The 11302-nt window shown below is 39.9% G+C and overlaps 1 non-coding gene across 1 annotated transcript; it reads right to left on the bottom strand.

Annotated features, from left to right (window-relative positions):
* Positions 1-5335: 5335 nt before the first annotated feature.
* LOC130984041 (small nucleolar RNA R71) lies at positions 5336-5443 on the bottom strand. The gene has a single exon (XR_009088001.1). It is a non-coding gene; the product is annotated as a small nucleolar RNA R71 (small nucleolar RNA).
* Between the last annotated feature and the right edge of the window lie 5859 nt (positions 5444-11302).

Genomic DNA, 11302 nt, shown 5'->3' with positions numbered 1-11302 from the left:
GTCTATGTTCTTGGTAATTGGGTATCTTTATTTCAAAACTTCTTTTAAAAATAATTTTTCTTGATTTAATCTTGTGCCAAACTTTAAGTTTGGTGTTTTATTGTTAATTTTTCTTCAATTTTCGAAAATTTAGTGAAGTTTTCTAAAAATTTTAAGTTTGGTGTTCTTTCTTTTGTTCTTGGTGTTCTTGTGAATCTTCAAGGTGTTCTTGAGTCTTTCTTGTGTTTTGATCTTAAAATTTTTAAGTTTGGTGTTCCTTGGTGTTTTCCCTCCAAAATTTTCGAAAACAAGGAGCATTAGATCTAAAAATTTTAAGTCTTGTGTCTTTTGTGTGTTTTTCTCTTTCATCATAAAATTCAAAATTCAAAAAAATTATATTTTCTAACTAATTTTAAACTACATTTTCGAAAATTTTATATAAAAATTCAGATTTCAATTTCAAATTTTTCAATTCTTATCCTTTTAATATATATTTTATTATCTTTTTCAAAAATTTTATCCTAACCACTTTCTCCTTTTCCTCAAATTTTTCGAAAATCTTCAAAAAAAAAATATTTTCATTTTTTATTTTATTTCGTTTTTACTTGTTCTATTTTTACTTTATTTTATAAAATAAATAATATCAACATCCATACCATCTCTTTTATTCCATCATGGAACTAAGTGAAAATGAACAGTCCAGAAGGACTCTGGGGTCATATGCTAACCCCACTACTGCTTCATATGGGAGTAGTATCTGTATACCCTCCATTGGAGTTAGTAGCTTTGAGTTGAATCCTCAGCTCATTATCATGGTGCAGCAAAGCTGCCAGTATTCCGGTCTTCCACAGGAAGAACCTACAGAGTTTCTGGCACAATTTTTGCAAATTGCTGACACATTACATGATAAGGAAGTAGATCAGGATGTCTACAGATTATTACTGTTTCCATTTGCTGTAAAAGATCAAGCTAAGAGGTGGTTAAATAACCAACCTAAGAACAGCATAAAGACATGGAAACAGCTGTCAGAAAAATTTCTGAATCACTATTTCCCTCCAAAACGGATGACACAGCTAAGGCTAAGCATCCAAGGCTTCAAACAAGGAGATAATGAATCCCTTTATGATGCCTGGGAGAGATACAGAGAGATGCTAAGAAAATGCCCCTCTGAAATATTTTCAGAGTGGGTGCAATTAGACATCTTCTACTATGGGCTTACAGAAAAAGCTCAGATTTCTCTAGACCACTCAGCTGGTGGATCTATACATATGAGAAAAACAATTGAAGAAGCTCAAGAGCTTATTGATACAGTTGCCAGAAATCAGCATATGTACCTGATGAGCGGATAATTTGTATACTTTTTGGCATTGTTTTTAGTATATTTTTAGTATGATCTAGCTAGTTTTTAGTATGTTTTTATTAGTTTTTAGTTAAAATTCACTTTTCTGGACTTTACTATGAGTTTGTGTGTTTTTCTGTGATTTCAGGTATTTTCTGGCTGAAATTGAGGGACCTGAGCAAAAATCTGATCCAGAGACTCAAAAGGACTGCAGATGCTGTTGGATTCTGACCTCCCTGCATTCGAAGCGGATTTTCTGGAGCTACAGAAGCCCAATTGGCGCGCTCTCAACGGCGTTGGAAAGTAGACATCCTGGGCTTTCCAGCAATATATAATAGTCCATACTTTGCCCAAGATTTGATGGCCCAAACCGGCGTTCAAAGTCACCTCAAGGAATTCCAGCGTTAAACGCTGGAACTGGCACCCAAATGGGAGTTAAACGCCCAAACTGGCACCAAAGCTGGCGTTTAACTCCAAGAAGAGTCTCTACACGAAATTGCTTCATTGCTCAGCCCAAGCACACACCAAGTGGGCCCGGAAGAGGATTTTTATGTCATTTACTCATTTCTGTACACCCTAGGCTGCTAGTTTCTTATAAGTAGGACCTTTTACTATTGTATAGAAATCTTTTGATCACTTTTAGATCTCTAGATCATCTTTGGACATTTTAGTTCTTAGATCATTGGGAGGCTGGCCATTCGGCCATGCCTAGACCTTATGCTTATGTATTTTCAACGGTGGAGTTTCTACACACCATAGATTAAGGTGTGGAGCTCTGCTGTACCTCGAGTATTAATGCAATTACTATTGTTCTTTCATTCAAATTCCGCTTGTTCTTTATCCAAGATATCACTTGTTCTTCAACATGATGAAGGTGATGATTGACGCCCATCACCATTCTCACTCATGAACAAAGTGACTGACAACCACTCTTGTTCTACAAGCATTTGAGGCTTGGTGAATATCTCTTGGATTCATGATTGCACGATGCATGGTTGATCGCCTGACAACCGAGTGCTCGCCTGACAAACGAGCCAACCATTCCGTGAGATCAGAGTCTTCGTGGTATAGGCAAGAACTGATGGCAGCATTCAAGAGAATCCGGAAGGTCTAACCTTGTCTGTGGTATTCTGAGTAGGATTCAATGATTGAATGACTGTGACGTGCTTCAAACCTGTAACCTACTGGGCGTTAGTGACAGACGCAAAAGAGTTATTCTATTCCAGTAGGGGAGGGAACCACATCGGTGATTGGCAGCACTGTGACAGAGTGTGTGCATTAGCTTTCACTGCGAGGATGGGAGGTAGCTGCTGACAACAGTGAGACCCTATACGAGCTTGCCATGGAAAGGAGTAAGAAGGGTTGGATGAAGACAGTAGGAAAGCAGAGAGATGGAAGGGAAGGCATCTTCATGCGCTTATCTGAAGTTCCTACCAATGAATTACATAAGTATCACTATCTTTATCTTTTATGTTATTTTCGTTCATCACCATATATATCTGAGTTTGCCTGACTAAGATTTACAAGATGACCATAGCTTGCTTCAATACTAACAATCTCCGTGGGATCGACCCTTACTCACGTAAGGTTTATTACTTGGACGACCCAGTGCACTTGCTGGTTAGTTGTGCGAAGTTGTGTAATGCCATGGTATTGAGCGCACCAAGTTTTTGGAGCCATTACCAGGGATTATGAGAGTTGTGAAAAAGTATAGTTCACAATTTCGCGCACCAAGTTTTTGGCGCCGTTGCCGGGGATTGTTCTAGTTTTGAGCAAGCCTTTGGTAACATCAGTGCCAAGATCCGGCAACAACATCAACTTTTTGGTGTTATTGCCCGGGATTGTTTAGGCTGGACAACTGACGGTTCATCTTGTTGCTTAGATTAGGTATTTTTTTTTCGAAATTCTTGAAGATGAATTCTAGAGTTTCATGATGATTTGTTGAAATCTGGCTGGCTGAGAAGCCATGTCTAATCTGATTGGACCGAGGTTTCAACTCATCACCACAAGAGCTTGTTGACTTTCATCAATTTTGCTTTTGGAGCAGTGATCTGCTATGGCTTGGCTGACCTTTGGTCATGTCTAGTGTTTTGGACCGAAGCTTTCTTTGAAAGCTTGGCTGGCTGTGAAGCCATGTCTAATTCCTGGACCGGAGTCTTAGACTAGCATTGCACTGATTCCTGGAATTCTCATTAAGAATTTTGATACCTTCTTTTTCCACTTAATTTTCGAAAAACACAAAAAAAATTTAAAAATTAAAAAATCATAAAATTCAAAATATTTCTTGTTTGAGTCTAGTGTCTCATCCTAAGTTTGGTGTCAATTGCATGCATTCATATGTCTTAGTGATCTTCAAGATGTTCTTGATGATTCACTTGCTCTGATCTTTGAATTCTATTGACTTGAGTATTTTGTGTGTCTCATACGCATTTTCAGTTCATTAGTGTCAGTAGTATACAAACTGCTAAGTTTGGTGTCTTGCATGCATTGTTATTTGATTCTTGTTGCATTTTAATTATTAAAAATCCAAAAATATTTTTAATTTGTGTCTTTTCAAGTCAATGATACAAGGGATTGAAGATTCAGAACACACTGCAGAGGAATTATACAGAAAAAGCTGAGCATTCAAAATGCCCAGTGAAGAAGGCAGACTGGCGTTTAAACGCCAGCCAGGGCACCTGGTTGGGCGTTTAACGCCCAAAGAGGTAGCATTTTGGGCGTTAAACGCCAGAATGTATACCATTCTGGGCGTTTAACGCCAGGATGGTGCTAGGGGGAAGATTTGTTTTCAAAATAAATTTTTTTCAAGTTTTCAAAGTTTTTCAAAATCAAATCTTTTCAAATCATATCTTTTCAATCAAATGTTTTCAAAATCAATTTCTTTCCTTTTTCAAAGATACTTACTAACAATAAATGATTTGATTGAATATTTTTTGCCTTTTCTGTTAAGGAAGGTTTTATGTTTGAATCATATCTTTTCTTGTTAGGCAAGTCACTAATTTTCCAAATCAAATCTTTTAAAATAATTTTCAAAACATATCTTTTAAAATTGTTTTCAAATCATATCTTCTCAATCACATCTTTTTAAAACCATAACTTTTCAATCAAATCTTTTTAACCTCATCTTTTTCAAAATAGTTTTCAATCAAATCTTTTTGACTTCTAATTTCAAAATCTTTTTCAAAAATCACTTGATTTCTCTTCCACTTTCAATTTTCGAAAATTATCAGTCAAAATTTCAAAATGTTTTCAAAATCTTTTAATTGAATTTTCGAAAATCCTCTTCCCTCCTTCTCACATCCTTCTATTTATGGAGTACCACTCCTTCTAAATGCACAATTCGAACTTTATCTAATTAAAGTTCGAATTCTTCTTCTCCTTCTTCTTTCTATTTCTCTTTTCCTCTGACATTTCAAGGAATCTCTATACTGTGACATAGAGGATTCCACATTTTCTTTTTCTCTTCTCTTTCATATGAGCAGGAGCAGAGACAAAGGCATTCTTGTTGAAGCTGATCCTGAACCCGAAAGGACCTTGAAGAGAAAGCTAAGAGAAGCCAAAGCACAACTCTCTTTAGAGGACCTGACCGAATTCTTCAAAGAAAAAGAACCCATGGCAGCCGAAAACAACAACAATGCCAACAATGCAAGGAAGGTGCTGGGTGACTTTACTGCACCTACTCCCGACTTCTATGGGAGAAGCATCTCTATCCCTGCCATTGGAGCAAACAACTTTGAGCTTAAGCCTCAATTAGTTTCTCTAATGCAACAGAATTGCAAGTTCCATGGACTTCCAATGGAAGATCCTCATCAGTTTTTAGCTGAATTCTTGCAAATCTGTGACACAGTCAAGACTAATGGGGTTAACCCTGAGGTCTATAGACTGATGCTATTCCCTTTTGCTGTAAGAGACAGAGCTAGAATATGGTTGGATTCTCAACCTAAAGAAAGCCTGGACTCTTGGGAAAAGCTAGTCAATGCCTTCTTGGCAAAGTTCTTTCCACCACAAAGATGGAGTAAGCTTAGAGTGGAAGTCCAAACCTTCAGACAGAAGGATGGAGAATCCCTCTATGAAGCTTGGGAAAGATACAAACAATTAATCAGAAGATGTCCTTCAGACATGCTTTCTGAATGGAGCATCATAGGTATTTTCTATGATGGTCTCTCTGAACTATCTAAGATGTCCTTGGATAGCTCTGCTGGAGGATCTCTTCATCTGAAGAAGACGCCTGCAGAAGCTCAAGAATTGATTGAAATGGTTGCAAATAACCAATTCATGTACACTTCTGAAAGGAATCCTGTGAACAATGGGACTAGTCAGAAGAAAGGAGTTCTTGAGATTGACACTCTGAATGCCATATTGGCTCAGAATAAAATATTGACTCAACAAGTCAATTTGATTTCTCAAAGTCTGTCTGGAATGCAAAATGCACCAAACAGTACTAAGGACGCTTCATCTGAGGAAGAAGCTTATGATCCTGAGAACCCTTCCATGGAAGAGGTGAATTACCTAGGAGAACCCTATGGAAATACCTACAATTCTTCATGGAGAAATCACCCAAATCTCTCATGGAAGAATCAAGAGAGACCTCAACAAGGTTTCAATAACAATAATGGTGGAAGAAACAGGTTTAGCAATGGCAAGCCTTTTCCATCATCTTCTCAGCAACAGACAGAGAGTTCTAAGCAGAATACTTCTGACTTAGCAACAATGGTCTCTGATCTAATAAAGACCACTCAAAGTTTCATGAATGAAACAGGGTCCTCCATCAGAAATTTGGAAGGACAAGTGGGTCAGCTGAGCAAGAAAGTTACTGAACTCCCTCCTAATACTCTCCCAAGTAATACAGAAGAAAATCCAAAAGGAGAGTGCAAGGCCATCAACATGGCCGAATATGGAGAGGAAAGAGAGGAAGAAGACGCCACTGAAAAAGACCCCAGTGGGCGTGCACCACTCTCCTCTGAGTTCCTCAATGAGGAACCTTGGGAATCTGAGGCTCAAAATGTGACCATAGAGATTCCATTGGACTTACTTCTGCCATTCATGAGCTCTGATGAGTATTCTTCCTCTGAAGAGGATGAGTATGTTACTGAAGAGCAAGTTGCTAAATACCTTGGAGCAATCATGAAACTAATGACAAGTTATTTGGAAATGAGACTTGGGAGGATGAACCTCCCTTGCTCACCAAAGAACTGGATGACTTGTCTAGGCAGAAACTGCCTCAAAAGAGGCAGGATCCTGGGAAGTTTTCTATACCTTGTACCATAGGCACCATGACCTTCAAGAAGGCCTTGTGTGACTTAGGGTCAAGTGTGAACCTCATGCCCTCTCTGTAATGGAGAAATTAGGGATCTTAGAGGTGCAAGCTGCAAGAATCTCATTAGAGATGGCAGACAACTCAAGAAAACAAGCCCATGGACTTGTAGAGGATGTTCTGGTTAAAGTTGAAGACCAGTACATTCCTACTGATTTCATAGTCCTAGAGACTGGGAAGTGCATGGATGAATCCATCATCCTTGGCAGATCCTTCCTAGCCACAGCAAAGGCTGTGATTGATGTTGACAGAGGAGAGTTAATCATTCAAGTGAATGAAAAATCCTTGGTGTTTAAGGCCCAAGGATATCCCTCTGTCATCATGGAGAGGAAGCATGAAGAGCTCCTCTCAAAACAGAGCCAAACAGAGCCCCCACAGTCAAACTCTAAGTTTGGTGTTGGGAGGCTACAACCAAACTCTAAGTTTGGTGTTGAAACCCCACATTCAAACTCTAAGTTTGGTGTTGGGAGGTTTCAACACGGTTCTGAGCATTTCTGAGGCTCCATGAGAGTCCTCTGTCAAGCTAATGACATTAAGAAGCGCTTGTTGGGAGGCAACCCAATGTTTTATAATTAATTATTTCTTTTGTTATTTTATCTTTTTTGTAGGTTGATGATCATAAGAAGTCACAAAAACAATGAAAAAAAGCAAAAACAGAATGAAAAACAGGAAGAAAAACAGCACACCCTGGAGGAGAAGAAACTGGCGTTTAAACGCCAGTAATGCTAGCTGTTGGGCGTTTAACGCCCAGTCTGGCACCATTCTGGGCGTTTAACGCCATAAAGGGGCACCAGACTGGCGTTAAACGCCAGTAAAGGGCAAGAACCTGGCGTTAAACGCCAGGAATGGGCACCAGCCCGGCGTTTAACGCCAGAAATGGCTCAAAACGTGATTTTGAGCAACAATTGGTGCAGGGATGACTTTTCCTTGACACTACAGGATCTGTGGATCCCACAGGACCCTACCATCACTCTCTCTCTCTTCCCCCATTCACCATCACCTCAACACCTCTTCCCCAAAAACCCCTCACCTATCAAATCCCATCTTCTCTTCACCACTCACATCCATCCTTCATAAAACCCCACCAACCTCACCCTTCAAATTCAAACCACTATCCCTCCCAAACCCACCCATAATGGCCGAACCTTTACCCCCCTCTCCTATAAATACCTTCTTCAACTCTTCATTTTCACACAACCTAAACACCCTTTCTTCCCCCTTCTTGGCCGAACACACCACCATCTCCCTCTTCTTCATTTCTTCTTCTTCTACTCTCTTCTTTCTTCTTTTGCTCGAGGACGAGCAAACATTTTAAGTTTGGTGTGGTAAAAGCGTTGCTTTTTCGTTTTTCCATAACCATTTATGGCATCCAAGGCCGGAGAAACCTCTAAAAAGAGGAAAGGGAAGGCAAAAGCTTCCACCTCCGAGTCATGGGAGATGGATAGATTCTCTCAAGGTGCATCAAGACCACTTCTATGAAGTTGTGGCCTTGAAGAAGGTGATCTCCGAGGTCCCCTTTTCACTCAAAAAGGGTGAATATCCGGAGATCCGCCATGAGATCCGAAGAAGAGGTTGGGAAGTTCTTACCAACCCCATTCAACAAGTCGGAATCTGATGGTTCAAGAGTTCTATGCCAATGCATGGATCACAAAGAACCATGACCAAAGTGTGGACCCGAATCCAAAGAACTATCTCACTATGGTTCGGGGGAAATACTTGGACTTTAGTCCGGAGAGTGTGAGGGTGGCGTTCAACTTGCCTATGATGCAAGGAGATGAGCATCCTTACACTAGAAGGGTCAACTTTGATCAAAGGTTGGACCAAGTCCTCACAGTCATATGTGAAGAGGGCGCACAATGGAAGCAAGATTCAAGAGGAAAGCCGGTCCAATTGAGAAGGCATGACCTCAAGCCCGTGGCTAGAGGATGGTTAGAGTTCATACAACGCTCAATCATCCCCACTAGCAACCGGTCCGAAGTTACCATAAACCGCGCCATCATGATCCATAGTATCATGATTGGAGAAGAAATAGAGGTTCATGAGGTTATAGCCCAAGAACTCTATAAAGTGGCGGACAAGACCTCCACCTTGGCAAGGTTAGCCTTTCCTCTCATTTGTCACCTCTGTTATTCAGTTGGAGTTGACATAGAGGGAGACATTCCCATTGATGAGGACAAGCCCCACCAAGAAAAGGATGGAGTACACAAGAGATCTCACTCATCATGAGATCCCTGAGATTCCTCAAGGGATGAATTTTCCTCCACAAAACTATTGGGAGCAACTAAACACCTCCCTAGGAGAGCTAAGTTCCAACATGGGACAACTGAGGGTGGAGCATCAAGAACACTCCATCATCCTTCATGAAATTAGAGAAGATCAAAGAATCATGAAGGAGGAGCAACAAAGACAAGGAAGAGACATTGAGGAGCTCAAGCACTCCATAGGATCTTCAAGAGCAGAAGAGCCGCCATCACTAAGGTGGACCCGTTCTTTGATTTCCTTGTTATTGTTCTTCTGTTTTTTCGAATTTTAATGCTTATGTTTATCCATGTTTGTGTCTTATGATCATTAGTGTCTTAGTGTCTATGCCTTAAAGTTATGAATGTCCTATGAATCCATCACCTTTCTTCAATAAAAACGTGCCTAATTGATAAAAGAAAGAATTGCATGAATTTTGAATTTTATAATAGTTTAATTATTTTGATGTGGTGGCAATATTTTTGTTCTCTGAATGTATGCTTAAACAGTGCATATGTCTTTTGAATTTGTGGTTCATGAATGTTGGCTCTTGAAAGAATGATGAAAAAGGAGACATGTTACTGAGGATCTGAAAAATCAATAAAATGATTCTTGAAGCAAGAAAAGCATTTCAAAAAAAAAAAAACGAAAAAAAAAGAGAAAGGAATAAGAGTTGTGATCCAAGGCAATAAGAGTGTGCTTAAGAACCCTGGATACCTCTAATTGGGGACTTTAGCAAAGCTGAGTCACAATCTGAAAAGGTTCACCCATTATGTGTCTGTGGCATGTATGTATCCGGTGGTAATACTGGGAGACAGAGTGCTTTGGGCCACAGCCAAGACTCAATAAATAGCTATGTTCAGAATCATCATACTTTACTAAGAGAATCATAACACTATCTGGATTCTAAGTTCCTAAAGAAGCCAACGATTCTGGATTTCAAAGGATAGAGTGAGATGCCAAAACTATTCAGAGGCAAAAAGTAAAAGCCCCGCTCATCTAATTAATACTGATCTTCATAGATGTTTTTGGAGTTCATTGCATATTCTCTTCTTTTTATCTTATTTGATTTTCAGTTGCTTGGGGACAAGCAACAATTTAAGTTGGTGTTGTGATGAGCGGATAATTTGTATACTTTTTGGCATTGTTTTAGTATATTTTTAGTATGATCTAGCTAGTTTTTAGTATGTTTTTATTAGTTTTAGTTAAAATTCACTTTTCTGGACTTTACTATGAGTTTGTGTGTTTTTCTGTGATTTCAGGTATTTTCTGGCTGAAATTGAGGACCTGAGCAAAAATCTGATCCAGAGACTCAAAAGGACTGCAGATGCTGTTGGATTCTGACCTCCCTGCATTCGAAGCGGATTTTCTGGAGCTACAGAAGCCCAATTGGCGCGCTCTCAACGGCGTTGGAAAGTAGACATCCTGGGCTTTCCAGCATATATAATAGTCCATACTTTGCCCAAGATTTGATGGCCAAACCGGCGTTCAAAGTCACCTCAAGGAATTCCAGCGTTAAACGCTGGAACTGGCACCCAAATGGGAGTTAAACGCCCAAACTGGCACCAAAGCTGGCGTTTAACTCCAAGAGAGTCTCTACACGAAATTGCTTCATTGCTCAGCCCAAGCACACACCAAGTGGGCCTGGAAGAGGATTTTTATGTCATTTACTCATTTCTGTACACCCTAGGCTGCTAGTTTCTTATAAGTAGGACCTTTTACTATTGTATAGAAATCTTTTGATCACTTTTAGATCTCTAGATCATCTTTGGACATTTTAGTTCTTAGATCATTGGAGGCTGGCCATTCGGCTATGCCTAGACCTTATGCTTATGTATTTTCAACGGTGGAGTTTCTACACACCATAGATTAAGGTGTGGAGCTCTGCTGTACCTCGAGTATTAATGCAATTACTATTGTTCTTTCATTCAAATTCCGCTTGTTCTTTATCCAATATCACTTGTTCTTCAACATGATGAAGGTGATGATTGACGCCCATCACCATTCTCACTCATGAACAAAGTGACTGACAACCACTCTTGTTCTACAAGCATTTGAGGCTTGGTGAATATCTCTTGGATTCATGATTGCACGAGCATGGTTGATCGCCTGACAACCGAGTGCTCGCCTGACAACGAGCCAACCATTCCGTGAGATCAGAGTCTCGTGGTATAGGCAAGAACTGATGGCAGCATTCAAGAGAATCCGGAAGGTCTAACCTTGTCTGTGGTATTCTGAGTAGGATTCATTGAATTGAATGACTGTGACGTGCTTCAACCTGTAACCTACTGGGCGTTAGTGACAGACGCAAAAGAGTTATTCTATTCCGGTAGGGGAGGAACCACACCGGTGATTGGCAGCACTGTGACAGAGTGTGTGCATTAGCTTTCACTGCGAGGATGGAGTAGCTGCTGACAACAGTGAGACCTATA

This window comes from Arachis stenosperma, chromosome 5 (genome assembly GCF_014773155.1).
Source record: "Arachis stenosperma cultivar V10309 chromosome 5, arast.V10309.gnm1.PFL2, whole genome shotgun sequence".
In the NCBI taxonomy this organism is placed as follows: domain Eukaryota; kingdom Viridiplantae; phylum Streptophyta; class Magnoliopsida; order Fabales; family Fabaceae; genus Arachis; species Arachis stenosperma.
This window is presented reverse-complemented; position numbering and strand designations above follow the sequence as displayed.